General features: G+C 43.0%; 1 long non-coding RNA gene across 1 annotated transcript in view; it reads right to left on the bottom strand.

Moving 5' to 3' along the window:
* Window positions 1–15,823: 15,823 nt before the first annotated feature.
* Window positions 15,824–25,952, bottom strand: part of LOC113950617 — a 105,823-nt gene continuing 95,694 nt past the window's right edge. Inside the window, exon 5 of the long non-coding RNA XR_003528803.1 lies at window positions 15,824–16,089. This is a non-coding gene — a long non-coding RNA (uncharacterized LOC113950617). The remainder of the gene's footprint in view (window positions 16,090–25,952) is intronic.

The following is a 25,952-nucleotide window of genomic DNA, read 5'->3' on the forward strand; positions in this document are numbered from 1 at the left end:
TGTTAGTAAAACTGTGACAAGCTGCTTCATAGCATCATGTTGCTCTTTTTATAATTACTTTATCCATCTGTTTTCTCTGCATTGATGTCAAAGGCATACTTTGAGCATTGAAAAAATAGTGAAATTGCTGAAGGGCTTTTAATAGCTCTGAAGACATCCAGTTTAATAGTAAATTAATGAAATTGTATGAGTTGTATATTATTTTCTCATGGTTTGAAATGAAGTTTTTAAAAGTAGAGTGTTTAATTGATTAAGAAACCACTTCAGAATGTACAAAAAGGCTCCTTCTGCTCTTTATAAGTGACTTCTATTCAGTGAAATCATCAGTAGTTTGATTTGCTTTCACTCGTTTTTGGAGCCATGCTGTGATTCTCTGACTCTTGAAACTGTCATGTTGCTTGAATTCTGGATTATATCAAAATAAGATTTTCAAAAAATTTCTTGGTATGAATAAGGATATCATAAACCTGTCTTTTCAGTCATTCTAAGGAGAGCTAGAAGACTTCTTTCCCTGTAATTTCAAATGAAGGAGAATTCCTTATGGAAAAAAATAATAGACTAGCTAGGGGTACTTAGCCATATCAGTATAGCATCTGAAATGAACAGCGTTGCCAAACTGATGTATCCAGTGTCAACTTGAGAAATGTGAGGGAATTAGTATGGTTTCCTTGCTTAGTGCAAAAGTTTATTGGAATATGGTGTGCTTGTTGTGCCACCTGCCTTTGTACTACAAAACTGAATGGAAAGTATATGTCAAGTACTCTAAAGAACTGCTAAATTATGCTCATGCTCTAAGAAACATCTCCAGTTTCCTGTTGCCTACAGGTGGGCTACAGAAAGCAGGCAGGTGAGCATTAATTAATGTGAGTTTTGCTAGTGTCAGCCTGCATGTATGGCATACTTAAAACCAGATTGGTTTGAAGCATAAAACTTGTACTTATACTTTTTACAGTCTTCAGTGAGAAAGGGATCACTCACCTGAATGGTTTTGTAATGGAATTCAGCTCAACCCAACTTTCCCAAAGGGAAAAAGCCCAAATGAAACCCCGTTATTGTCGGCTTACCCTTAGGTCACTGTCAGAATGCCTGTGTCTCCATCTCTGTGCAACTCCATTGCCACCAACAGGACTCTGCATAGATCAGTGCACTGTGGAGCAGAGCTCATCAGAAGATTGATGTCTCTCTTGTTATCTTAGTTCCTTGATTTTTCTTAGAGCAGGAGATGCACGTATCTTTGTACGTAATTGACAGAGCTGGGAAGCATTACCCATTTCATTTATATTTGCTCTTTTCAACTTGCCTTTTCAACATATAGTCATACTATGCAATGCTCAGTGTCAAGTTTTCTGAGATGACTTTATGAAATTATTATCCAAAAAGGTATTAGCAGATTCCTTAACAGTTTTCCCCATTTCATCTCATCTTTTGCAGTTACCTAAACTCTCACCTTGCTGACAAGCCTCAAGTACTTATGTCCTAGTTTGCAAAATTGTGTTTACTAAAATAACCGTGAATCACGGTCATGTTGCTAGCCTAGATTGCCTTCCTTGCTTTTGCCAGCTGCATCTAACAAAAAGCTGCTTGATTTTCGTATGGGCATCTCTGCCTGGAGGATTCTTCTTGTGATCTTACTACTCACCAGCTGGGACAGAGCTGGTTCTCTGTCTGCTACTGTTTGCAACTCGTGAGTTGTGACATCTTTGAACATAGGATGGCAATTAAAAAGAAGGAGACAGATATTAGACTGGGGTAAAAATAAGTGTAATAATGTCAAAAGGAATATTAAAAGTATGACAGATCATCATGAGTGAGAGGCAAGAGTGGCAGGATCTCATAGGATCGATTTTTATAATTTTTGTTTTCTTTTTTCATTATGAATTTCTGAGTGTAATGGCTCATTAAAAGGTGTCAACTCTTACAAATAACTGTAGGAAAAATTGACATTTAGGTTACCTCCCATCAGCCTTTGTTTAACAAAGAGGCACTGAACGGGAATCTTCAAGACGTCCTCCTCACTGCTCCTGCGAAGCCCCGCTGTGCTTTCAGAAACTCAGGTGGGAAACTTACAGTAAAGTTTGGATGTGATTCTGTGTCTGAATTTTCACTGGACGGAATAATGCTGTACTTATAAAAGGATGAGTTACCATTTTTTCCTTTATTTTACAGTCCTTTGAATAGATAATACATTTTTCTATCCTCTGCTTAGCACTGTGCTGTATTGGAGTAATACAGCGTGCAAAACCGGTACATTAGGTGTCAGGAGGGACTGGTTTATAAGGAAAGATTACAAGAGTGTAACAGTGTGAGGGGAGCTTTCAAAGATACCCAGAGACATTCAGTTAACAGTCCCCTCAAAATAACAGTTCATATAGAGAGAGAACTCTTATCCCTGCCTGTCCATGACGTTCTGCTCCACTGAAGATGCGTCTGAAAGTATTTCTGTCAGCACAGCTCCTGTGTGAGGGGGATTTTGCTCTCACCCTGCACAAGGTGACTAAACCCAAAGGTCTCAGTTCCGCAGTTAATCCCTATGGTAGGGTTTTCATTAACTTCATCCAGTGTCTTTATGAGCATGGAGTGTGCATCATCATCTTGCATCATTGTCTTTTCAATTTAGATGGCTGCCAGAATTTGTGAGCTCAGAGCAGGTAACAGCATCCTTCTGGGGGAGTTGATGACATTCCTACTAAATTCAATAGCCTGCATGTTCCTTGGCAAGGTCACAGTACAAATAAAATACAGCTGTTGATTTAAATGTCTGTTAGGATATTTCAGGGATTTTTTTATGAAGATAGCTGGTCTAGGTTAAAGTATAGTAGTGAAAGCTTAGTGTTCGTAGCAGAAATAACGGGCTGTGCTCCAAGAGAGTTAATGTTTGCTGTCATGGAAACCTGTTGCCTTGGAACATGACTAATGAGACACAGGCTAAGGGAAAGGAATAACCTATTCTTCAAATTAGTGTTTAGCAAAGCCTAAGCAAGACCAGCAGTATATATTATCATGAATTGTAGTTATTTCAAATTCTGTTATCTAGTTCACTTAACTTTATCTTTTTATTTACTCATTCAACAGCTCTTGTAACCACATGTTTTCATGCAAAGAAAATAGTTAGGAGCTAATCCTTTGGCTGTCTAGAAATAGATAGCATCTTATTTGCATTCCTCTTTCCCAGTACACTACAAAATTTGTGGAAGGGACACACTGAAAACAAACTTGTGGCTGGTCTGTAATGCCCCCCATTAAGGCAGGGGACAGTAGCAGTTTGGCTGAGGACTTCTGCCTTTGATTGTAGCTGTAGGTTTCAAAGGCAGTCCAGGAATATGAGGTCAGGAACATTTCTGTGTATTTACCCATATGGAAAAATCTGGTTACCCCTGTGTATATCAGTGTGGTAAAACTGCTGCTCTCTAATGCTGAAAGGAAACTTGGTGGGGGGAACAATCAGAAGGTATTTTAAAGTTGACTTCAACATTCTGTCATCTCCTTTTAAAATTACCACTGAGAATTTTCTGGAGTTCCTACTCCAAACCCAGCATCTGTCTTTACACACCAGGCTCTGCAGTGGAGAATAAGAGTGCTGATGTCTTTTTCCTGCAGAGGGGAATTTGGTGTGTCTGTTGTGAAAAACAATGCTGAATGTAGAATCCCCAGTTACACAGGGTGACAAATTCATTAGAACTTGCTGAGGGTTTCAGCTGCTCTCTGAACCAGGATCTTGCATGAATAAATTGTCAGCAGCTTTAAGTCTCCCTGCCTTGTGGAGATCATGCTTCAGGGTCCTTCTGCAAGCTCACAGTGAGGAGTCAGCCTTAGCTGAGCTGAGCCAACAATGACAAGTCACAGAGGAACATCTCCACAGAAGTTTCAGGTGAAAGAATCTGTTCTTTTTTATTTCTCAGGAGGGCTTGGGATGTGGTCCTAGATGAGTATTATGGTGGATAACAACTCTGAAAGCACAACATGATGATGTGGCAAGAAGGAAATATTCTGGGAAAAACAACAAAGAATTGGCTGGGTGTGTAAGCTGACAGCTGCATTTGGGATGAAGGAGGGTTTTTTCTGGTCTCTTTTATCAGGGACAAGGTGGTTCTTCCTTGTTCTCGGAGGGAAAACTGGCTTGGGTAATCAGTTCTTGTTTGGCAAGGGCTGACACAGAGTGTTGTGTTGGCAATGACAAGAATGTTCTGCTGGCACAGAGGTACTGCAGAGGGCAATGAAATATCATACATTATTTTTAAATATGATAAAACATTGATTCATTCTGGCTGGGCTAATATGAGGAAACGGCAACATTTAGCATGACAGTTCAGTGAATGATGATGAAAATAATCAATATGCCAAAAAAGTTGTGTTGTAATGTATACTCCAGCATTTATGGTTAAGTCTGGCACAAAAGTGGAAAGACTGGGACCTCAAGAAGTCTTGTTCATCCTTCAGTCCCAGTCAGGATCAGCTGCATTTAAATCGTATCTGAGTGATGTTTTTCTAACAAATTCAAATCAGCCTGTGGTGGTAAATCCAAAATGTTGGACAGTGTGCCCCAAAACTAAACCCCCCCTCTCAGTTGAAATGTTTTTCTTAATGCCAGCTCCTTTCCTGTGAGATAAGCCCAGTAATACTTGTGATATCAAGCACAGATATAGAAAAACCTCTATTACATTTCCCTGTGCAGCAGCCCTTTAAGGGGCTCTCTGTTTTGCTGTCTAACCCCCAGGTAATGCTCAGGAGCAGTGAAGTACAAGGCTGGCTGTGCCTTCTCTATGGAGTACTAAGTGGTTTTAACCTTGATTCTGTTGTGTGAACCATTCAGTTGTGGCTGAGTAGCTGGTCAGAAAATTTAAATAGCCAACTAAATTGATGAAATCAGAAGCACAATTCCTTTGTCTTTCTCCTGTTTTCTTACACTCTGTAACTTCTTAAAACAGCTGTGCATGAGGCGTGGATTCAGCTTTGGGGTGTCCTCTGTTACAAACATGTAAGAAAGCTCAGACTGCTTTAATGGGGTACCTGCATTTTTGAGGTTTAAATTAACCCCTCTCCCTGGCTGGCTCAGCACCAGAGAAACAGCTATTTCTTTTCAGATGCAGGAAAAGGGGAGCTCTCTTCACTGTTACAATTCTGGAGTCATGCTTCAAGATAAAATTAATGAGAAATAAAGCTTGTATAAATTCTAATAGGTTCTGGCTGTGGGTATGAGATTCCTGCACATAATTTTCCAGCTGGAAAGCAGCAGAAGAGCTCACCTCTGACAGGGAGGGCTCTTCTGGAGGGCAGGAAACTTAGAATATGGAGCAGGGTGTGGTTTGAAGCCAAGGCAAACAGTGAAGAGAGGCATTGCAAAAGGGATGATTTCTGCCTTGTGTGGCTTCTCCTCTGGGGTGCTGGGGCACAGCTGGGCACAGCCTGGTGCCTGCAGAGGGGAGGGAGAGGAGCTGCGTTCGCAATTCTGTGCCTCTTCTGAGGGCAGGGTGCACAGCCTGCAACAGACCCCAAAAACACATGGTGGGTTGGGCTGATGCCTGGCAGGCCTGGGCAGAGGACACCTGTGCTCATCCCTGAGCTCCCTCCCTGCCCTGCCAGGCCTTGCCAAGTACCCAACTGAGCATCCCACTGAATTCCCAGGAAGAGCCACACTTTTAGGTCTAGGCTGCTGTGGCTTTTGCATGGCAGTGAGGGCTGAGCTAGAGCTCAGACCTGTATTTTAATACAACGTGGTTGTGCTCCATGTAAGACCCTGCTTCAAAAAAATATATCAGCTTGAAATGCTTTTACTCTAAATTGTGTTTTGCTGCGTGGGAAGGGCTAAGAGCATGTGTGGGCAGCTGATATCAGAGAGTGTGATGGTCAGGTTAGTCCTGTTCAGCATGTAAGTGCCCAAACAGTGTCCCAAGATGTTGCACTGACTTCCAGAAGAAATGGGAAATTAAATCCTTTGGGACAGCAGGAAGAGTGGAAGGGCTGGCTGGGAGACATAAAGGTTGGCTTGTCCTGTCATGCAGAGCAACCTGTGCATCCTGTGTGAAAAAGAGTCTCCTAAATATTATAGCCACATTGGAGCAGAAGAATGGGGAAAATCTAAGACCCTAAATATCTCCAGTAAAAGAAAAAACTAACAGAAAAGCAAAGGGGTACTTAAAGAGGGATGGATGAGAACCTCTGTTTTCCTTCTGTTCCTTAATGAAAATGCCACGTTTTCCTATAAGAAGGTACTGATGGCAAATATGGGGTTGTTAAGGGGTTTCTGTAATTTTTGTAAGTAATGAGTTTCTGTAGCTGCCGAAGGCTCTGTGTGTGAGGCCAAGCAGCAATAGCGTGGCACAAGTAGACAGGAGTGAAAGTACTTACTGCTCCCATTCTGCTCCAAGGTGATCCTGGCCAAGAGCAGGAGGGAGGTCCTCCAGGTCTCTGGCACGCCACTTTCTCTTGGCACAGCCTGGGGAAGCAGGAGATATCTTAGTCAGGGATGGCAGCCAAGAGCATTAGGGAAGTCCTTGGTGCCAGCTGGTGGCAATGAAGGCAGACTCCCCTGCTTCCAGTGTCCCTGCAGGAGCAGGGCAAAGAGGGTGAGCCCTATTCCAGAGGAGAGACTTTTGTAAGAAGGAGGAATGAGAAAGAGGATCTTCAGATGCAGTCTCCACACCATTTGGAGAGGGTTAGTTTTAGTGGTGTTATCCACAGCTTTCACTCATTCTGCTTTCTATTTCTGGATGGCCACTGCCCCATATTCTCTTTACCACTTTTTGCAAATCTTCCCAGTTTTCTCCAAACTTGTTTTTCTTCCTTTCCTTTTCCTGATGTCTGTTCTTGCATAAACTCCCCTTCATCTCCCGTCTCTTCCTTTCTCTACTCACTTTTAACTGACTTTCCACGGAGGGAAGGAAAGACTCTGTCTCTCCAGGGAAGGCAGAGCAGTGGAGCCCAGGAGCTCTGTTCTGCTCAGCCCTCAGCTCCCGCTGATGGCACTTCTGCAACCTTCTCCTCTCTTCTCTTTTCTGTGTGTGCTTCTGCCAAGAATGCAAAGTCTTTTGGAAAGCCTTGTGTGAGCAATGACCACATTTTTGGTATTGTATTCCCCATTTCTTGTCCTTAAGTAGTTGCATAGGGTGTTATGGCAGCTGTCAGATGGCAGCTTGGTGCTTTTGCAAACTGAAATGTTATTTAAGCTCCAAATACAAGATTATGAGGCACATGCAAAATTCAAGTCCATTGGCACCTTTGTTGCTAATTGATTCTAGAAAGATGAGCACTCCCATTTTAGTGTGCTCTGTTGTCCAGAGTTAACTTGGACACCCAGGGGACATTTTTGCTGTGAACTTTCCATCTCTTTGCTGCATATCTATGTGAGAAAACTTCTGATTTGGACTGCAGATAGACAGAGACCCCACAGAAAAATGAGCAGTTAAACTGAATCAAGGCTAAGAATACTAACAGCCAAAAGGTTGGACAGGAAACCCATTTCACACCAGAATGACAGAAGGACGGTGTTGATTATTTTTAAATAAAAAGTGTGTTGGGCAGAGGCCACTGTCATGGCAACTCTCAGCCTGTGTGTAACACTGTGTTGCCGGCACCTTGTCTGTGAAATGTGTTTGGTCAGTCATTTCGTGGCTTTCATACCATGTCTGTGTCCTGACGAGGTGTGAGGGGAAGGAGCGCAGGTGGGAGCGCAGCCGTTCTCCAGCTGCATTCTCCATCCCTGGCACAAACCCCGCGCGTGCGGAGGGCCCAACGCTGCTACGTGCTTTTTCCAAACCTCCACTCTACTCCCTAATTGACTGCCTTTGGTGAAGAGATTGAGGCAGCAGCAGTGTTTCTGCTTCCAACGCTATGCTGGGGAAGTCAGGAGTCGCGAGCTGTAAGCGATGCTGCAGCCGGGACCGGAGCTAAATATATCTCCTGCCCTGCCCTGCCGTTCCCAGCTGAGCGGCGGCTGCTGTCTGGGATGCGCTGCCGCGGGAGCTGGGCTCGGAGGAGGCTGGGGCTTGGCTGTGCTGCCTAAAGCTAGCAGAGAAAATAAGGTATCACAGATGTTAGTAATTAATCCCATTTAAGGCGAAATCTCGAGTTACCCGGCTTGTTCCCCTCTCCATCACTTTGCATGTTTTCTGGGTAAAATGTCCATGAGACAGGACTTGCAACCTGGAGTAAAAACCAGAATTTTAACTACAGAGAAACAGCTCCTTTCTAGGTTACTACTTCTGCTTTTAACTTCGATGGCACCAGACTCAGGTTTTTTTACAAAGTCAGGGCTGTGTTCATGTATGAGGTTTTGGATGTCTACACATTTCAGCACAACCTTGGCAAGGTACACACAGAGGATAGGGGATCTGGAATTTGGCAGCACTAGCCTTGTTGATGCTTCTCTGGTGTCTATTTGGGCACCCTTATGGGGTGTTAATGGGCAGTATTATTTGAGTAATCTCAAGGACTGATTAACAGCCACTTTGGGTTGTGTCAACATCTTGTGAAAGTCCTCCCACCTCGCAGTGAGTGGGGGGAGAGCCAGGACAGGGTGTGTACTCACTGCCCTGCCGAGCCTGAGCAGGAAGCGTTCCTGCGAGATGCACGAGCAGGATTTACCAGAAGGCCTAATGCTGGGGTTTGTTTTGATTTCTGAGTCAGTTTCTAATAAATCAACTTGCTTGATGAAGTATATTTTAGGGTTTTAGTATTCAACAGGAAAGTTTACCCTTTTGAAGGAGCTGTTGGTGCATATGCACAGTGTAGCTCTTCAGGCAGCAGCAGAGATGACCCCTGACCAAACCCCATGTGTTTGGGAGGAAGTTCAGGCTGTTATGTTGATACCTTTTTTTATCTTTTTAATGAAACCTCCTTCCTGCCATTTCAGAGGAGAGGGGGGTTTGACGTCATGTGCAGATGAGTCACTGCTTTTAACAGGCCAGCAAGCAGGGATTGAGAGTGCTGTCTGGAGCAGCTGCTCTGTTAATCATTCACAAAAAGCCCAGAGAAAGCTCAAGGGGAATGCTTGTGAATAATTAAATTTCTGTTTTCATTATGAAGACGCAGTTGATTTACCTGGATCTGCTAGAATCCAGGTATTGGGAAGTGAGAGAGGAGGACAATGATCTCACTGGTGTGTTGATACCACTGTAAATAGCTTTTGGATAGTCATTGGTGTCAGTCAAGCATGTCCATGATTTAACAATTTCATGCAAAGCTTATGTAATAGAGCTCTGACCACCAGCTACATTTCACTTGTTGCAACCACTTCAACCATACCCATGTTTTCTAGAAGAGAGTTCTTGGGGAAACATGCCCTTGACAGGGCAAGACATGGATTTCACTGGAAGGCTGTATTTCTGATGTGTCTCATAGCCTAAAGCTGTGTATTGTCAAAGGAAGCAGAGTTGTCTAGGTTTGTTCACTGATGGTTCTCCTGCTCCTAAACACCTTCTGGGGGTGACTTGGATCATTTTGAGTTAATGCTGAATCAGTATCTTGACAAGAGATGTTGCACTCATCATTGTGACGAGCTTTAACTTCAATTGCCAACATGCTGTGATCAAAGAGTTCATTAGATTCCACTTTGGATGAGTAGGACTCTATTTTAGACAAGGTCCAAACTGGATAAATACCTAAATGGTGAATTATTCATTGCTCAGCTCTTCCTCTCGAGGTTAAGTGTCTTAGACAAGAGCTGCTGCCTTTTACCTAGGGGTAGAATAAGATGGGCAATCCCATCCCCTGATGGTCAGTTGAAGCTGCCGTAGAACAGAAGGATACTGCTCGGCCTTGACAAAATGTTACATTTAGTTTCGCCTACACAGTTGGAGTGCTGGGATGGTGGGGGGCGTAGGATTGCTTACAAACATTGACTTTAATTACCTATGCAGTGTGAGTAGGAAGTTGTTATTCTGCCTGTCAGATATATAATGAGAAAGAAAACCCACACTATATAAAGTCTTGTAAAACTTTCTGTCTTTGGGCATTGTTTTCATGGACTTGTGAAATCCCACAGATATGTAGGCAGAACCTAATTAGGTACAGCCATTGAAAGAGCAAAGTTTGAAACAACTTGTTGAAAACTGAATATGTTTTTCTTCTTTCAGCACTGTGACCAATTAACTGTGCATTTGCCTTCTTGAATTGATTAGTAGAAAAGTTGAACTGATTGTATCAATTTCTCCATACACACATTAGCCCCAAGTTCTAAAGCTTCTTATCACAATAAAATGCACTTATTCAATGGCCTGCACCATTCTTGATAGATGACAAAAAATGTTGGCAGATGAAACCAGATAGTATCACCAGGGAAGAGAGAGTAGCTGATGATCTGCCATTTCTGCAGTGAGATGATTTCCAGAGCCTACTTCTCAGTCTGCAGATATGATGGCCAGTCTGGACCCTTTCAGAAGAGCTGGCCTTGCTCCCTGGGCAGGTACAGGCTTCCTGGTGGGGTAGGAGAGCACAGGGGCTATTTAGATATTTAGGGGGCAGTGAAGGACTGGCAGAGATGATATGAAAATCTTATACTGGGGAGCAGAGGGGTTTGTTGGAATGGATTGAAACCTGGGGTGCAACAGACTGACTGTCCCGAGCTGGGAAACCGGAGCCAGAAGGATGGGAACAGTGATAGGATAAACTGGCAGCTGAGCTGTAGCTCTTCTGAAGAGGAGCAGAAGCAGAGGCAAATGGAAGGCCAGAGGAACACTGGAAAGGCTTCTCTGCAGACCTGCAGAAATTAGCATCAGTTGAGAAAGCAGGATGTCCCTGCTGAGGAGTTCAGAGGCTGGGCTGGCTCTTTCCCAAGAGGACCAGAGGTGACCCTGAGAAGTGGTAAATGCTGGGACTAGGACAGCTGATGTGTCAGTGTGGTGAGTTTGGGGTTGTTAAGGTTTGTGTGCTGTCTGTAAGTGAATGAGAGATGAAGAGTGTACCATCACACAGCACAGGAGACTGGCTATGGAGAGACTGGGAACAAACTGGGACTAAAGTGGGAGAGCAGAATAGGAAAACCAGTAATGCTGTCCCCTTTTCACAAAGGTGACCTGCTTTCTACTGGGACCACGAGAGGGAAAATTTTTTACTTCACATAGCAGAGCAGCAGCGCTGATGAAGTTGTAAGTGAGCAGGTTATTTCCAGCTTCTCAGATCATTGCTTGCTGTGGGGAGTGGGTAGCACTGTCCCTGCAAAACCATGGAAGGTGTGATCAGGAGGAAATGAGGTTTGCATTGATTTTGGCAGTAGTAGAGCTCAATTTACAGGTGTAACAGCAAGAGGTTCTGCATAAACTCTGTCACAAGCAATCAGAGATCATGAACCAAGTGACTTTCTTCCCCATAGAATCACAACCTGAGAAAAAGGATGTCCAAGGATGGATGATTTATAACTTAGATCCTGTGGCACATCCTTCCTAGAGCTCTTCTTTTTTTACCTTCTGAGCCTTTGACATTCCTCTGTTCAAGTTCTTAATAATTTCAAGACCTGGAGAAACCTACATATTGAAAGATGTGATTCTAATAAATTAGTGACATTATAAGAATACCTTTAGTAATAATTCCTGATTTTGTGAGATTTGAATTCTTCAGCATCACGAGCCACTAAGTCTGGGATATGGGATCGAGCCCAGTTTGGATATAACAGCTTAGGTTGGTTATTTATATTAGCAGGGGGGAAAGTATCAGCAAAGCAAATTGTGTTGCTCACAGATGGAGTATGCATTGTATGGCATAGAATAATAATGAAGGTCATCTCTCAGAGCAGAGTTGCTAGCAAAAATTGAGGAGTATTGAAAATAGGGGAAATCAAACAGGAACTTAGAAAGTATGGGAATAAAACAAAATCAAAAGGAGGAAAGCAGTTAAAATCTAAAAAGAACACTGTTTTTGAGGCCTTATGTCAAATGTTGATTCTACAAAAGATGTTTTTCTTTATGGTTGTTCGTTAAAAAGGGTCCTGCTGAAGAGCTGTTGTTCCCTGAGAAATCAGATGCATTGTGTAGTCAAATACCATATTAAAAAAGAAAAGGATTTTTGAGACGATGTGGATGCAAGAAAGCAATAAATTCTGAACAGTTTGTTAAAAGCCACCCAGAGAAATTTGCCATGTGAGATGTATTACAACACTGAGAAGCCATCAGCAACAAGACATCTTCTGGGACACCAAAGCCTGAGTCTGCAGGTGATCCTGAGCACCTGGGAGCCTCTGAGCTCCCTCTCCTGGAGTCCTTGCCATGTGGATGAGGACAGCTGTTGGCCTTTGCTCTGACATTTCTATGACTGGAAGCATTCTCTGTGGAAAAGGATGGTAGGTTTAAAAACAAGTTTGAAAATTTTCCATATTCTCCAGACACATTTTTTTCTCCTAATTGCAAAGCAAGTATAAGGTGTTTTTTTAAAATAACTGATCCAGCCAGCCATTTAATCTTTTGCTGTCTGTATTCAGCAAAAATATGAGGTTGTCTGGAAAAATAATAACAGGAGAAAGATTAACACAAGGGACAAAAACAATCTCTGATTAAACAGGAGTCTTTCCCCAGCCCAGGTCAACAGTAACCAGAAACTGTCCAGTAGATTTTGACATTAATCATGGTCTTGTGCCAGTGTCCAGGGTAAGTATGAGCCCTGTAGCATTAAAGGGTGGGTATTCCCTCCCTCAGGCACTCTCATCAGAGCACAGGCCTGTCTGCTTGCCTGCCTTGGTGCTCATTAGCGATCACAGTGTTATGGGGTGAGAAGAAGCACAACTGGTTGCTGGTCAAATCATTAGATTTCTTTGCTCGCTTCTGAGCTCTCAATTTGTGCTCTGGAGAGCTCGTCAAGGCTCCTGGAACCTGCCAGCTCCCCAGGGCTGCAGTCAATGTCTTACTCACACAGCAAAACACTGGGGAGTTCTTGTAATGCCAGAGCTGGTTACGTTAGGTGTGTCATCATTAATTATTTACAGAGCACTCAGAGATGGGATTGTGATATTTCTGTTCTTAGTTTCTTTTATGAGAAAAAGAATAGCTTCTAAAGTTAAATTTTAAAAGTTTAGAAGTTTAAAGAGATGCCTATTCTCTCATGCCTGAGGGAATGCATTTGTTTTCTTCTAAGGTGAGAAATAAGCTTCTAAGCTTCCATCCTTGATCCAGCACCTTGGGATTTCAAAAGGGCTCTGTGTCCCATGTAAACCAGCACATCAGATGACTCCAATGGATCAGCTACAAGCTGCTCTCACAGGTATAGTACCAAAGGCAGAAGAGTAGTTCTTAGCTTTGGTGCAATTATTAACTGTTCCCTGCTTCTCCAAAGTGCTGGGCAGGTATCCTCAGAATCCCTCACGGCTGGAATTGATGCTTAAAAAGATGGAAATACCCATTGCACCCCTGCTTTGGCAGCCTGATCTTGCCTGTCGCATCCTTCCATACATCGTGGCAGGGATTCTGAGTGTCCCCATGAAGCTGTTCTGCATTTCAAGAGCATGACACCTTGTCTCCTCAGAGAGATAAAGACTTGCCTTTCTTTTAGCTCCAGGCCTGCTGGAAAACAAGGTCAACCTGATTGTTTTGGAACAGATGGCTTCCTTCCATGTAGTGGCATTTCCCTGGCTCAAAGGAGCCAGACTGCACATAAATATCAAATGTAGCTATATGTGGATCTATGAGTATAGTAACAAATTTCAGGAGAATTTAGAGCTGCTGAAGAAATTACGATTTATTTCCCCAAAAAATCAGCACTTTAGGTTACTAGTTTTTTTTTATCTTCAATAGTCATCCTTTAAGCTAAGCTAAGCTGGCAGGTGACAGGTTACCCCAGTCCCTCCTGGGGAAGGTTTACAGTGGAAGATGGCTGGAAGCAACTGCACAAGGAGAGCTTGATATATTCTGAGCCATCCCTCCTGGCAGAGTGAGGGTTTGTGGAGTTCTGTGGAAATGTGAGCTAAACCAGATCTGATCTGGATACTAAAACACCAGATTGACAGGGAAGCGTGGGTTATGAGGCTAGAAAAAATACAGGTTAATTAATGACACACAGAAAGACTACCTTGCTGTTTCTGAGTAAAAGCAAGTTGCTGTCAGTTTTGCTTGTTTTTTTCAGAATATAGGAAATGATTGTGCCCCAAATTCTTGTCTGTCTGTATTACAACATGCTTGCGGGGGGGGAGAGGGAGGGATGATAGGGGAGTGACCTACATGCTTTATGCAAGAGAGCATTACTTGAGATTTCCTGTTTTTCAGGATGTCTGGTCCCAAAGAAATAATTCAGATAATATTAACAAATTTTTTCAAGTACTATTGTTCAGGAGGGCAGAAGACCATGTGACCTCCAGAGGCTCATTCCAGCTTTATTTTCATATTGTCAGAAAAGCAGGCAGCCCCAGCAGTGAACATCCCTGCTACAGGCTGTTTGACCCTGTGTGAGAGAATGGCCCTGGCAGTGTGTGGAGAGCCCTGCCTTTCCAAGGGGGGCATTCAGACCTCTCCCCTCCAGCTTTATCTCATTAGCTCCTTTCAGAAAGTACAGCAGAAATATAATGTAATCACTTTGTTGTTCAGAGACCCTGGGTCAGTGTAGGACACTCTGGCTCAATAAGGAGAAATGCTGCTTCATGACTCACTTCTACTCCTCAGCCAGTGAGTCACTGTCCACCCCTGTTGCAAGAACTACCTGAGAGAGTCTGACTGGATTCCTGGGCACTTGGTGTTTTACCAGATTTCAGATGTGTAAGGAATCACTTAAAGACATGGAAGCTTGTTGTCCCCTCCAAAACACCATGAACTATCCTAAGATTTAGGAAGTGAGTATGAAAGCCTGGCTTAAAAATACACAGGTTTCCTTTGGCTGGTAGGTCATATGCTGAAAAAAGGACTGAACCATAGATACAAGGACTTCAAAGGACTTCAGTGAGCTAGAGCTGAATTTCTCTTTTGTAGCTTGGGCTTGTTTCCAGAGCAGAAAAGAACTTGCTTATGCATTTTAAATACCATCAGTCCTGCAAGTCAGGCACCAAGTTCAAGTGTACAGTGAAGTGAGGACCTTGACTGAGGTGGCTCTGTGGTGCCCAGCTGTAGTTTGTGCTCCTGCATCTGAGCAGGAGGGGAATAACCATCAGGAACACCTCCACCCTGCCCCTTTGGCACACCCTCAGCCTTCCTCTGCCCAGGCTTCCTGACTCTGTGCTCTTCTTTCTAACTGCTTCCAGAAGTGCTGCCAGCTCCCCACAGTTTGCTTTTGCTGTCAGATTTCCCAGTACCTAGAGTGACTACATCCCGCAAGTCTCCCTGGTTCAGCTGTAAATCCAGAAGCTGCTGTGGTCTTAGCTGTGAGCCTGCTCAACCTCCCCTCCCATAATCATCCAAAGTATTTTAAAAGCAAACCCAGTTCATTACAAGATAATTTTCCAAAATAAACACTTGTGTGTATTTGGAGGATTTTTTTCTCTTTCTTCACTCAAAGGTTTTTTCATTCTTCATCAATATTGGAGTCATTCTGTTTTAGGAAATTTAGATTTTTTTCTCTTTTGGGATTAAAGCTGTTTTAACACAGTAGACCCCAGTATTCTTATAAAAAATGCTCACTTGTTTAAACCTCTTTACAAATCCCAAGGAACAAATACCAGCATCAGCATTAAGAGACTGAAGTGAAGCTTGATGCATCATTTATTTCTCAATAGATCTAGTCCCCTCAATTCCCCAGATTCCCAGGTTTTCATCCCTTTTCTTGTGATTTGGTTGTCAATTACGTAGCAAAGTAATATGATGTAATACTTCTTCATATAGACCTTGACTTTAGTCCCAGCCTGCTTGGAGCAACTTGCCAGAAGGCAAACTCATTATTCAGAGACCTGCTTTACACAGATTCCTTTCTGCTCCCTAGTAAAAGTGATCTTAGTCATGAGAGTTGTTGACCATCTCTGTACACTTGCCAGCATTCATCAGCCCAACTGTTAGTCCAGAACAATTTGAGGTTTTTTACTTTGTTAAGAGCTAGTGAACATTCACAGTGACTAAAGGAGGCTCCAGGGCTGCTGGCTGCCTTCCCAATCCTGTGCTCCTGGTGATGGTGTCAGACTGCTCCAGAGCTTCAGTGGCAGCAACCAGGAGCTCGGGCCGAGATTTTTCCTGCCCCAGTAAGTTGATATGTCCCCTGTAATAAGCACAGACCAAAATATTACTGTAAGTAGGTCTATTATATAAGACAGCTAAGAAATTAGCGGGAAACAAAGCAAAACCTGGCTCCATAAAATCTGATTAGTAGTTTTTGCTAGAAAATGCTGGCAGCACAAAGATTTTATTTGTGTTGTTTCACAGAGCTTGGCTGAGACTAAATGACTGAGGCTGGACAAGGAGTGACGTATATGCTTGATTTACATGTGCCCTGTCCGAAACAATCTTGATGTTCATGTGTGAGTTTAAATGTTCCCAGAGCCTTTGCAGAAGCAAGTCCCTGAAATTAACCTTCAAAGGCTGGAAATGTATTTCCCCAGGGCTCATGGATATTTAAATCCCTGTTGTTTGGCTTTGCTTATTATAGGATGCATCCTTCCCTCTGATTAAGGTGTTTATCAGATATGTACAGCCAGATAAGCACAAATAAATAAGACTGAATTTATGAATTACCAGCCCTCAGTAACCCCGATGATTGATGCAGTCTTGGTGTGATTTGGGTTGCACCTCCAGTGCAACTGCTTGAAGTTGCCTGTACCCTCCTCAGGTTCTCTTTCCCCTTTGGGAGGGAGAAGAGACAGTTTCTGAAGACTGAACCTGGCTTCTGAATTTCTGCAGTCTTCCAAGTTTGCTTTCTTTTATTGTATTTGTCACATCTCATGAAGTGACTTAGCAGTGGGGTATTGAATATTGGGGCTTCTTTGGTTTTAGTTCTACAGCTGCATTTTAGTTAGTCCCCTCTTCCATCACTGAAGTCATATTAAAATGGTTTGGAACAGAAAATTAAATGTACTAAAGTAATTTGAAAACTTATAGCTACCAGAAGCTAAATTTAAATCTGCAGCAGGGGTTTTGCTGTTCTGTTTGTTTGCAGGCAAGTCTTCAGCAAACTCTCTGGATAAGATGTAGAAAGGTTGTATCATTGCCACAGCTCTGTCTGGCAAAACATGCCATAAGAGCAGAATACTGTTGCTTAGCGACTCATGAGAGATGATTAACTCTTTCCTAGAACTGCCCAATATTTCTGTGGACGCCCTCCTGAGGCATCTTTGTGGACAATAATTGAATATGAAGAAACTTATATCTTTAGCTACTACATGTATTGATTTATTCATCATTAATGTTAAATGAAGGACCATTAGTTACTGAAGGAGATCACTTAATGAAAAGTCATTCATGCATACTGTGGCATGCAATTTTTGCACAGGAAGGCTCATATAATTGCAATAAAGATGGAGTAAGGAGTGATTAAAATAATTTGGGAGTGATGGCAGTTAATGGTACGCTTCTATTTCTTTGTGTGAACTCAAGTATTTCTAAAATTTCAGCTGGATTTAAAGACTGAGCCCATGTGTTGACACTGCTCTTGCATGGGTACCTTGAAGCAGAGTTTACTGTAGCAACAGTAGTTAAGGAAGTTCCCCACCTCCCATCTCTTTTCAGTGCAACAGGGACATTGTAAAGGCCATTTCAGTGTGAAAACATTAATTTTAATTAAAAATGTAATTAATCTTTGAGGTTGATGGGCTGAAAAAATTCAGTTCTCTTGTTTGAAAGGTGCCTGAAATTCTGCCTGAGCTGATAAGCAGGAACGCATGGGTGTGGCGGGCGGGTTTGGTTGTAGATGGTGTTGTCCTTTTGCAGATACTACAGAGCAGAAATTTTCCACCTGATGTTACTAATGTGTTCCAGCATTTGGGTTGATATATTTTTCAAACATGATCACTTTGGATGGCGTTCACCTCATCCAGCTTGAGCTCTGTTAAAATGGGATGTGGAGCAATTCTGATGAGTCATTTACTACACCTCTCTCAAATATCTGCCTTGAGTGGGCTGAACTGCCCAGGTTTGCCCTCTTTTGAGGCAGCTGGAAAGACCCTTGGACTCCAGCCCATGGAGAGTGTTGGTTGAGAGGAGCCCAACCCTCTGGCTTGGGTGGTGCCCTGAGTAGTGTTACCTCTGCAAGGATGGCTTCCAGGTGTTCACTGGACTGCTCAACAACAGTGACAGAGCAATATGGTGTTCAAGTACAGCCATGGAAAAATCCTCACATGGGAACAGAGGTTAAAGCATAGATAGAGGATTTTAAATTGCAGTGGCTACTCTTTGTGGAATTAACTGGCAATAAAGGCAAGAATTCCCCTGGAGCAAGAAACAATCTTGGTTTCACCTCTCCCCCTCGAAGAGTTCCAGCAGCAGCAATAAGTCTCTAATTATTGGCCCTCAGTTCTGGGAGCTTGAGAGCAGATTGGGGCTGTTGGCTGTGAGAGAGCAGCTACCACATGCGCATGGGCCTGTGTGCAGCAGCATTCCCAACACCTGTGTGTCTCTGCCATCATCAAGAGGGAAAACTATCTGAGCTAGAAACATTTTGTACTAGGCAGTGTTGAGATTGTGTTCTTCTCTTGTCTGCAGGTGGGTTAACTCTGTGACCTTAACAGAAACTTGTAAGGTGTTAGAATCAATCCAGGTGACACCTTGCCATGAAGATAACTTTTGCTATGATATATCCCAATTTGTCTTATTCAGTAATATTATGTGTGCTCCTATCAGGCAGAAACAGAAATTGCTGGAGATCTTGTTTCCCAAATGTCTTATCCTGATGCATTTCAGACTTTTGGCTCCAGAGAGCAGCCCATGTGACAAACAAGCTGACTGTGTGCCATGTGGGATTTTGCACTACTGCTTTTCGTATGAGTCCATGCCACTAAAAGATCTCCAGGGAGATTAATTCTGTAACAGAGGCACAAACCAATGCAGATATTTCTGAATTGTTAGGCAGATCATTTACTGCTGTTTTGAACATGCTTTTGTAACTTGCCAACAGCAAAAAGAAACTTGTGTGACTGATACCTGAGCTGTTCTCTTTCACTGCCATCAGTAAGGAGACGGAGCTTCCAAACTGGGATGTTTTGGCATTTCACTAGAATGGATGGATTTGACTTGTCTGAAATACGATTTCTGTTGGCACCTGTGAGAGGAAAGAGCCATTTGTCTTGCACTGTGCTGGCTGGCTTGTCACACAGTGGGGACAGTGTGTATTCTCAGCCCGGCTCTGTCCCTCTCCTGGCACGCGTTAATCACATGAGCTGTGGTGCTTTGGTTGTGAGCGAGAAATCTGTGTTTGGGCTTCCAGCTGGGCAGAGACCAGCCTGGGAAACTGTAATGTCACTGCTTGTGCACAGAGAAGTCCAGCAATCTGCTGCGTGCCCCTGAGGAGGAACAAGCAGAGTAGGGCTCTCCTGGGGCTGGGGAGGGACAGGGCTGAAGCACCAGAGCCCTGAGCTCTCTGCTGAGCCACGGTAAGAGTGGGCAGTGTTGGTCTGTCTGCTCCTGTCTCTGTGCCTGCTCACCAAGGTTGGGAGTCAGACCACTGGTGGGCACAGTGGGAGGCAGCAAGTGCTCACACCATGGGCTCTGCCCTGGCTGGAGCCTGAGTGTCTCTGTTCTCCCACGTCTGTTTCTGGGTGGGAGTTTCACAGGGCTGAGATGCTGGAATTTCATAATATGCTTCTGAGAGAAACAAACTTAAGCTGGGATCTGTGTGGGCAGTAGGGCCATAGCAAAGTAATATGTGTGAATGAATCTGGTTGCCCCTGGGGAAATTCTTGGGATTTCTTGTACCTTTTCTGATTCAGATTTCGTGTGATTTTGGGGCGCTGTGTTGTTTTGTCTCTGTAGGAGAGTCTGTGCTATGGAAAGGCTGCAACGTGCTTGGACACTGAAATGTAACCACGACTGGAGTGTCTGGGGGGTAAGTGGGTTTCAGGGTGAAGGATGGTGCAGGGGCTGAGACATTTCTGTGGGCTTGGGCAGCCTTAGATTGGCTCTGGGTCCCCCGCAGACATCCCACATGAGCACATTGGGTACCTGGGGCTTACGCTCGCTGTGAAACCATGGCTATTTGTAAAGTACTGTCCTCTCCCCTCCCTGCCTTCTGTGCTGCACCAGGGAGGAGAACTGTGGCAGAGAGAAAGCTCAAATACCCTGGAAGTGAGTGAGGGGGATATTGGCACCTGAGCACATGCTGGGACCTGCCCCTGCCTGCCTGTGCACCCTGGTGGGGTGGACCCGTCAGCCGTGGTCCAGCTCCACAGAGCTGTGTTAGTACCAGGATGGATTTGCTGTCAGCAAATACACATGTACCTGCCTACAGGGAGCCAGTTCTCCATTTCCCATAAATTCTTTAATTCAAGGGAAAGATCTGGATGTGCGGTTATTCATTAGCTCCAGGGGTGCTTCAGCCATGTGAATTGTAAATAAGAAAATGGCATGTGAAATTCTAGTCACGAGGATGGGGAAATAAAAGGGAACTAATAGAGAAATTATTGATTTTTTTTTTAGTTGTTCTTGGTTAATATTTAGCCACACCCAGCTGTGCTTGAATGCAGTTGTGAACACTAAATGTGAGACAGGCAATAAGGAGTGGCTGATCTCATTTTAACATGCTTTAATTAGTGCAGAAAATAGCCTGTCGCCCATATCTGAAGTGAAAGGGCTGCACACTGAAGTGTTCCCTGGGATGAAATAATATGTGATTCCAGGTGAGGCTTCTTCTTTCGGTGTTGTCAGCAGTGAGCCCTGGGGAGTTTGTTCTTTCCAGCTGGATGATAGCTAGTGACAGATTTCTTAATATTTGTTACAGTGTCGATGCCTTTGACTGCATGGCACATCAGGAGAAAAAGATTCACTGCTCTGAACACCTGAACCTGGCCTTTTTGTTCATACTATTGGGGTTTAATGATATAGCTTAAAATGTAAAGCCTGTAATGTGAGATTATCTGAAGTTCTTTAGTTAGGCTGTAAACCACTGTATTTTAAATCATATTAAATTCATTGTGTTTCAGAGTTAGAGTGCACCTTAATGCCACAATGCTATAGAATACAAATTTCTGCAGGTAACTTCTGTACAAAGCCATGGGAAGCTGTTCCTAGGCACAGTGCAAGAGACTATTATATCACATTTGTCTTGAGGTTTATTTTGAGCAGTTTTTTACCCCTGTGAGTTGTTTTTCTTCCTACCCCCTCAAAATTTGCTGTAAATTTTATGACTTTTTATACTAAAGGGTCTCGTACTCTTGACTGCTTAACGTTGTGATAGCCAGGGAAACCTATCTGTTCTACAGAGAAAGAAACTGGGAACAGAGAAGCTACAGGAGCTGCTGAAGTTCCTGCAGGAAATCCATGGCAGATGAGGGAAGACATGCTCTTGGTTGCCCTGCTAACCGAACTTGCTATTTGGACTTGGGTATTAAGCATCCCTCATGCCAAAAGCATGGTTCTCTGTAATAGGAACAAGCCCCATGTCCAAGCAAAATGCAACAAATTCTGCAAAGAGAACCCCCACGACTTTGTGTGGATGTGCCATCAGACACAGTGCAGAAGTGACCGAGTGCCCTCTTTTCCACCCAGTTAGGGAGATCTTGGGGTGCCTGGGCAGGCTCTGCAGCCACTATGGGGCACAGCAGCTGCCACAGCTCACAGCCAGCAAAAGGAGGAGCAGACCCTGGAACCCTGTCAGAGCTCACTTTGGAAACAGCAGTCCATCATTGTGTCTGGAAAACTTCATCATCTGTTTTATTTTCAGTGACTGGGAAAACATAATGTCATAGTTTGTGTTACAAAGGAGAACCTGTTTTCTGTCTCAGCTCTTCCTCTTGCAGGCTGCCAAGTATTAGTGGAGACAAAGCAAAAGCAACTCATGGCAGCGTTTCTTTCCACCGAGATGGAGATAATGGGGAAGGATGGCTGTAGGTATTTGAGACTGTTGGACCCCACACTCACAGACATTATGAGCAGGCAGAAACCATCTCCATCCAGTCTGAATCTCTTGGCTGGGATATGGGTGAGTGTTGATGGACAACAACTCTATGGTTTGCCTTCAAACATTAGAGAGCAACTGCTAGTTGTCCTAGCAAGTGTTTCAATGTTTTCTAGCCCAATAATCTTGGATGGTATCACAGTGCAATGGCTGAAGACAGTGTTTTGCAACCATTACTGTAAGTGTAAGTTAGGTACCTTTTCATGGATACTGAAGCCAGTTCCATTAAAATTACTTCCCCCTCTGGCTCTGAGAAGTTCCTGGTAACAGAGGTAATAGTTGAATGTTTTGATTCTGTCTAAAAACTAATTTCCATAGTGTCAGGAGGGAGAAAATGCTACAGAATCTCAGTGGTTTAGGAAAACGCACATGTAAGAAATGCTATATTTTGAGAAGGAGGCTCTAGTTCAGATAAAAGATGTTATTGAGGAAGAGTAGAAGACACCCATGAAATATGTGACCGAAAGTGTATTTGATAGTAGCCAAAAATGTCCCAGTTACAGACATGGAGTGCATTTCTTGTGGTCTGGATCACCTATTTTTGTCTGAGAAACATCACCTTTATTTTGGGAGTGCTTTTTTTCCCTGTCCCATGTGAACAATTTGATCTTCCTGGCCCATTTGCAGCAGCATGTAATAGCCAGGCATGTATCTTCAGCTGTCACACAGGGTTTGATGCCCTGAGATCCTGGCTATAGGTCACAGCTCAGAGCATCGACAATATCCAGTAATGAGGCAGAGTCATGTCAGATACGACTGGATGAGTTATTTGTAGCAAACAACTGATTTAATTTCTTTCCCTCAGTCCCTGAATGATCTGCTGTGAGGTTTTGACTGCCAGAGAGCTGTGTGTGTGAAATGACAATGACTGTTTTATGCAAATGGGTTTCATGCTCTGGATTGCCTATCAGCTACTCAGAGACATTATTTCTCATTATTTGCTGTTTCGGCTGAATGAAAGTCCTTGCAAGTCACGGGGCATTGAATCTGATCCCTGAATGAACAGCTTCCAAACTCACGTGGAGCTTGTGAGATGATCTTTCAGCAGGGCCATATTCAGGCTCTGAGCATAAACCCTCATGCAAACAGATTTGCTGTGCTTTCCTCGTGTTCTTGTACCGTGTTTATTGCTGGCAAAGAATGGGAGTGTTGCCTGCTCTGCAGGGCAACCACTTGCCTGACTTCAGATGAAGCTTTGTGAGTGGTTTTTGGCAGCATTTTCTTGTCTGTAAGTACATGACAGGCCAGTGCAGAGAGGCAGAATTGAACTGACAGCCAGTGTGGCAGTGGGCAATGGATGACCTGGTTTGGGTTTGGCCACAGGTGGGTTGAGCCAATCTGTGCCACTGGACTCGGCACTGTCTCTTCTGCTCTCACAGACCAGGCTTTGTCTCTGCCCAGGAAGCAGTTGGTGTTTGCTCTGTTCCTTATGCAGTTTTTCAGCAAGAGGTTGTACATGAGAGAGCTACATCAGTTGTGACAGTTGTAGCTCTAAATAAGAAATGATTAATATTTCATGATTATTTTTCTGTAAGGCATGATTCTTGGGAGAATGCATCAGTTTGACTTGGTGGAGAGAACAAGCCTGCTTTGCTCAGCTTCAAATGAAAATGTAGTCAAGCACTGCATGCTAATATTCCTACATTATATAAAAGCTCTTTGGCTGTCTGAGTAACGCTCTACTGCCAGTATGTCAGTGCCAAAGCGTACACTGCACTTTCAGAAACTTCTCTTTCACTCGTCAGTCTCCCAAGTTATCTGCCTTTCTGCCTTTGCCTTGTGCACCTTTAGTCTGGGTTTTAAGTGGTACAAGAGGTCATGAATGTCAGCTGACTGCAACAACTACAAAATTTTTTATTCTGATATTTCCTTTTTTATTTACTTATATTTCCCTTTCTTGAGTCACGAGCAAATCACTTTAAAATATTTCAGGGTTGCATCAGAGAACAGCAAACAATTGGTCAAGGAAAGAGTCTTGTCTCTGTGATACAACTTTTCTGTGATGGCAGCTGTTCAAAATGCCTCTAGTTAACATATATTGGCAAATCTTAGAGAAGTTTTGCTCTTATAACATTTATTGAATGGTCACAGAGCTAGTCAGCAGTGAGGCCACCAAGGCTTTGACTTATGCCCTGGACTGCTACAAGAAAGTCTACAGGAAGGTGATGGAAAGCTTGGTAAGAAAAGTACCACTCTTCTTTCTGCTCTACCAGTTGTTTCATAAGAAGAGTTGCACCACATTGGAGAAGGATGCTGTTAAGTGCTGCAAAACAGGATAAAAGAAACAGAGGAAAAGATTTCTATTTACATATAAAGGTTCTATTCTCTAATCTGAACTAAGTAAGACTGGAAGAAAATGCAGCTGAAAGATCCTGTGTGTATATGTAAGTATAATGACCTAATGTTAGCACAAAGAACTATACTGGAATATAAACTATTCACAGCATATTCTGCTGGTCCCAGCTAGAGTTTCATTCTGTTAGACACAGTGTAGAATACTCAGAAACATGATGGAGGAGAGTCAAGATTGCAGAAAAAAAGTTATGTTAGGATGTGTCAGCATTGAAGTGGTCTGTGAAATGTTAATTTAACCATCCTCCACTCCTGTCTTCTGCAAGTACTACACTTGCTCCTAATCACAGTCATGTGTACCTACTCTGTACAAAAGAGTGGATGTATTTGCTACCACCAAGCAAAACAAGGACTCCTGATTCTTTCTAGGGTGCTATTTTACAGCTGGATTTGTTTTTATATATATTTTGTTCCAGATTATTTTAAAGTGTCTTGGTAGCCTTGAAATACAGCAGAAAGGAATGTGTAGGAATGACAACTACTTTCCTAGACAGCCCTACATTCACAGGACACTTGAAAATAAGTTTTGGAGAGGAATAGTTAGAGACTTCATTGAGGCACAGGCTCATCTCAGAATTTTTGTCTCTGCTATGTAAGGATTCGGGGACTCAGAAAACTACATAGCTGAATTGCTTTGCTTTGCTTTTCTGCCTAAAAAAACCTGATAAAACAACTCCTTTGAGGTGTGTATAATTTTCTGCACATGTGGTTATATAGTGTGGTATTTGGTGATCCATCTTTTTTAAGCTAATGCAGCTGATATGTCAGGCAAGACTTGCTCAGCATTATTAAAATTCTTGTTGTTTTATGAATTTAGGACTTACATCAGCACAATGCAAAGTATGAATTCAACAGCTACTCCATAGGTCAGAGTAGTCTTCAGCTAATAGGCAATACAACCATGGGAAGATACCACATTAATCAGTGGATTGTAGGCACCTTTGTCTATGTTGGTTTTGATGATTACCATAGCAAGCAAATTTGCAGGCTTGTTTTATGATCTGTTTGCCTGAAAATCAGTGCTTGCTTGTGTTTTGATTTTTTTTTTTAATCTTTTCTCCTAGAGAGTCATTGTTTGGTAAAACGACTGGTGTGATTTGGTTTTAATGATTACAAAAGGAGGTTTGGTTTGGTTTCATCTGATGCTACTGGCACAGAAAAGCCTCTGCAGTTCTGTTTGGTTTCCAAGTTAACGCTGTCTGTGGATAGATGATCTCAGAGCCCTGGCTGTCTAAGCAGCTGTGAGAAGTAACAACATAAACTTAAGAATTTTGCCAATAGTAATTAAAAGTCATGGTTAAGGGCTCTCATTCAGCAAACACTGACTGCTGCTCAAAGCACTTAGATATGTTTTTAATTTTGTGCATATTCCAAATATATTTGGTCAAATTACAACTGAAGTATATACTTTGAATTGCATAGTTTTACTGCTTTTTAAAAGCAAATAAGTGGTTGTAATCTATATGTGTACTTGGTGGCTAAAAATCAGGAAACATAACTGGAGTTTTTGGATGGATTTACTTTTGGGAGTAGGCTCTTTATTTCTGCTTCCCTGCAGGTTAATTGTGCTGGGATTTGCTCTGTTATGCTTCTCCCTTCAACTAATTTTCCCTAAGATTTCTCTTCTATTGTAAGCCTCATTTCATACATTTAATATCCTTGTTCATCAG

This window comes from Corapipo altera, unplaced genomic scaffold (genome assembly GCF_003945725.1).
Source record: "Corapipo altera isolate COAL_440 unplaced genomic scaffold, ASM394572v1 54, whole genome shotgun sequence".
Classification (NCBI taxonomy): Eukaryota; Metazoa; Chordata; class Aves; order Passeriformes; family Pipridae; genus Corapipo; species Corapipo altera.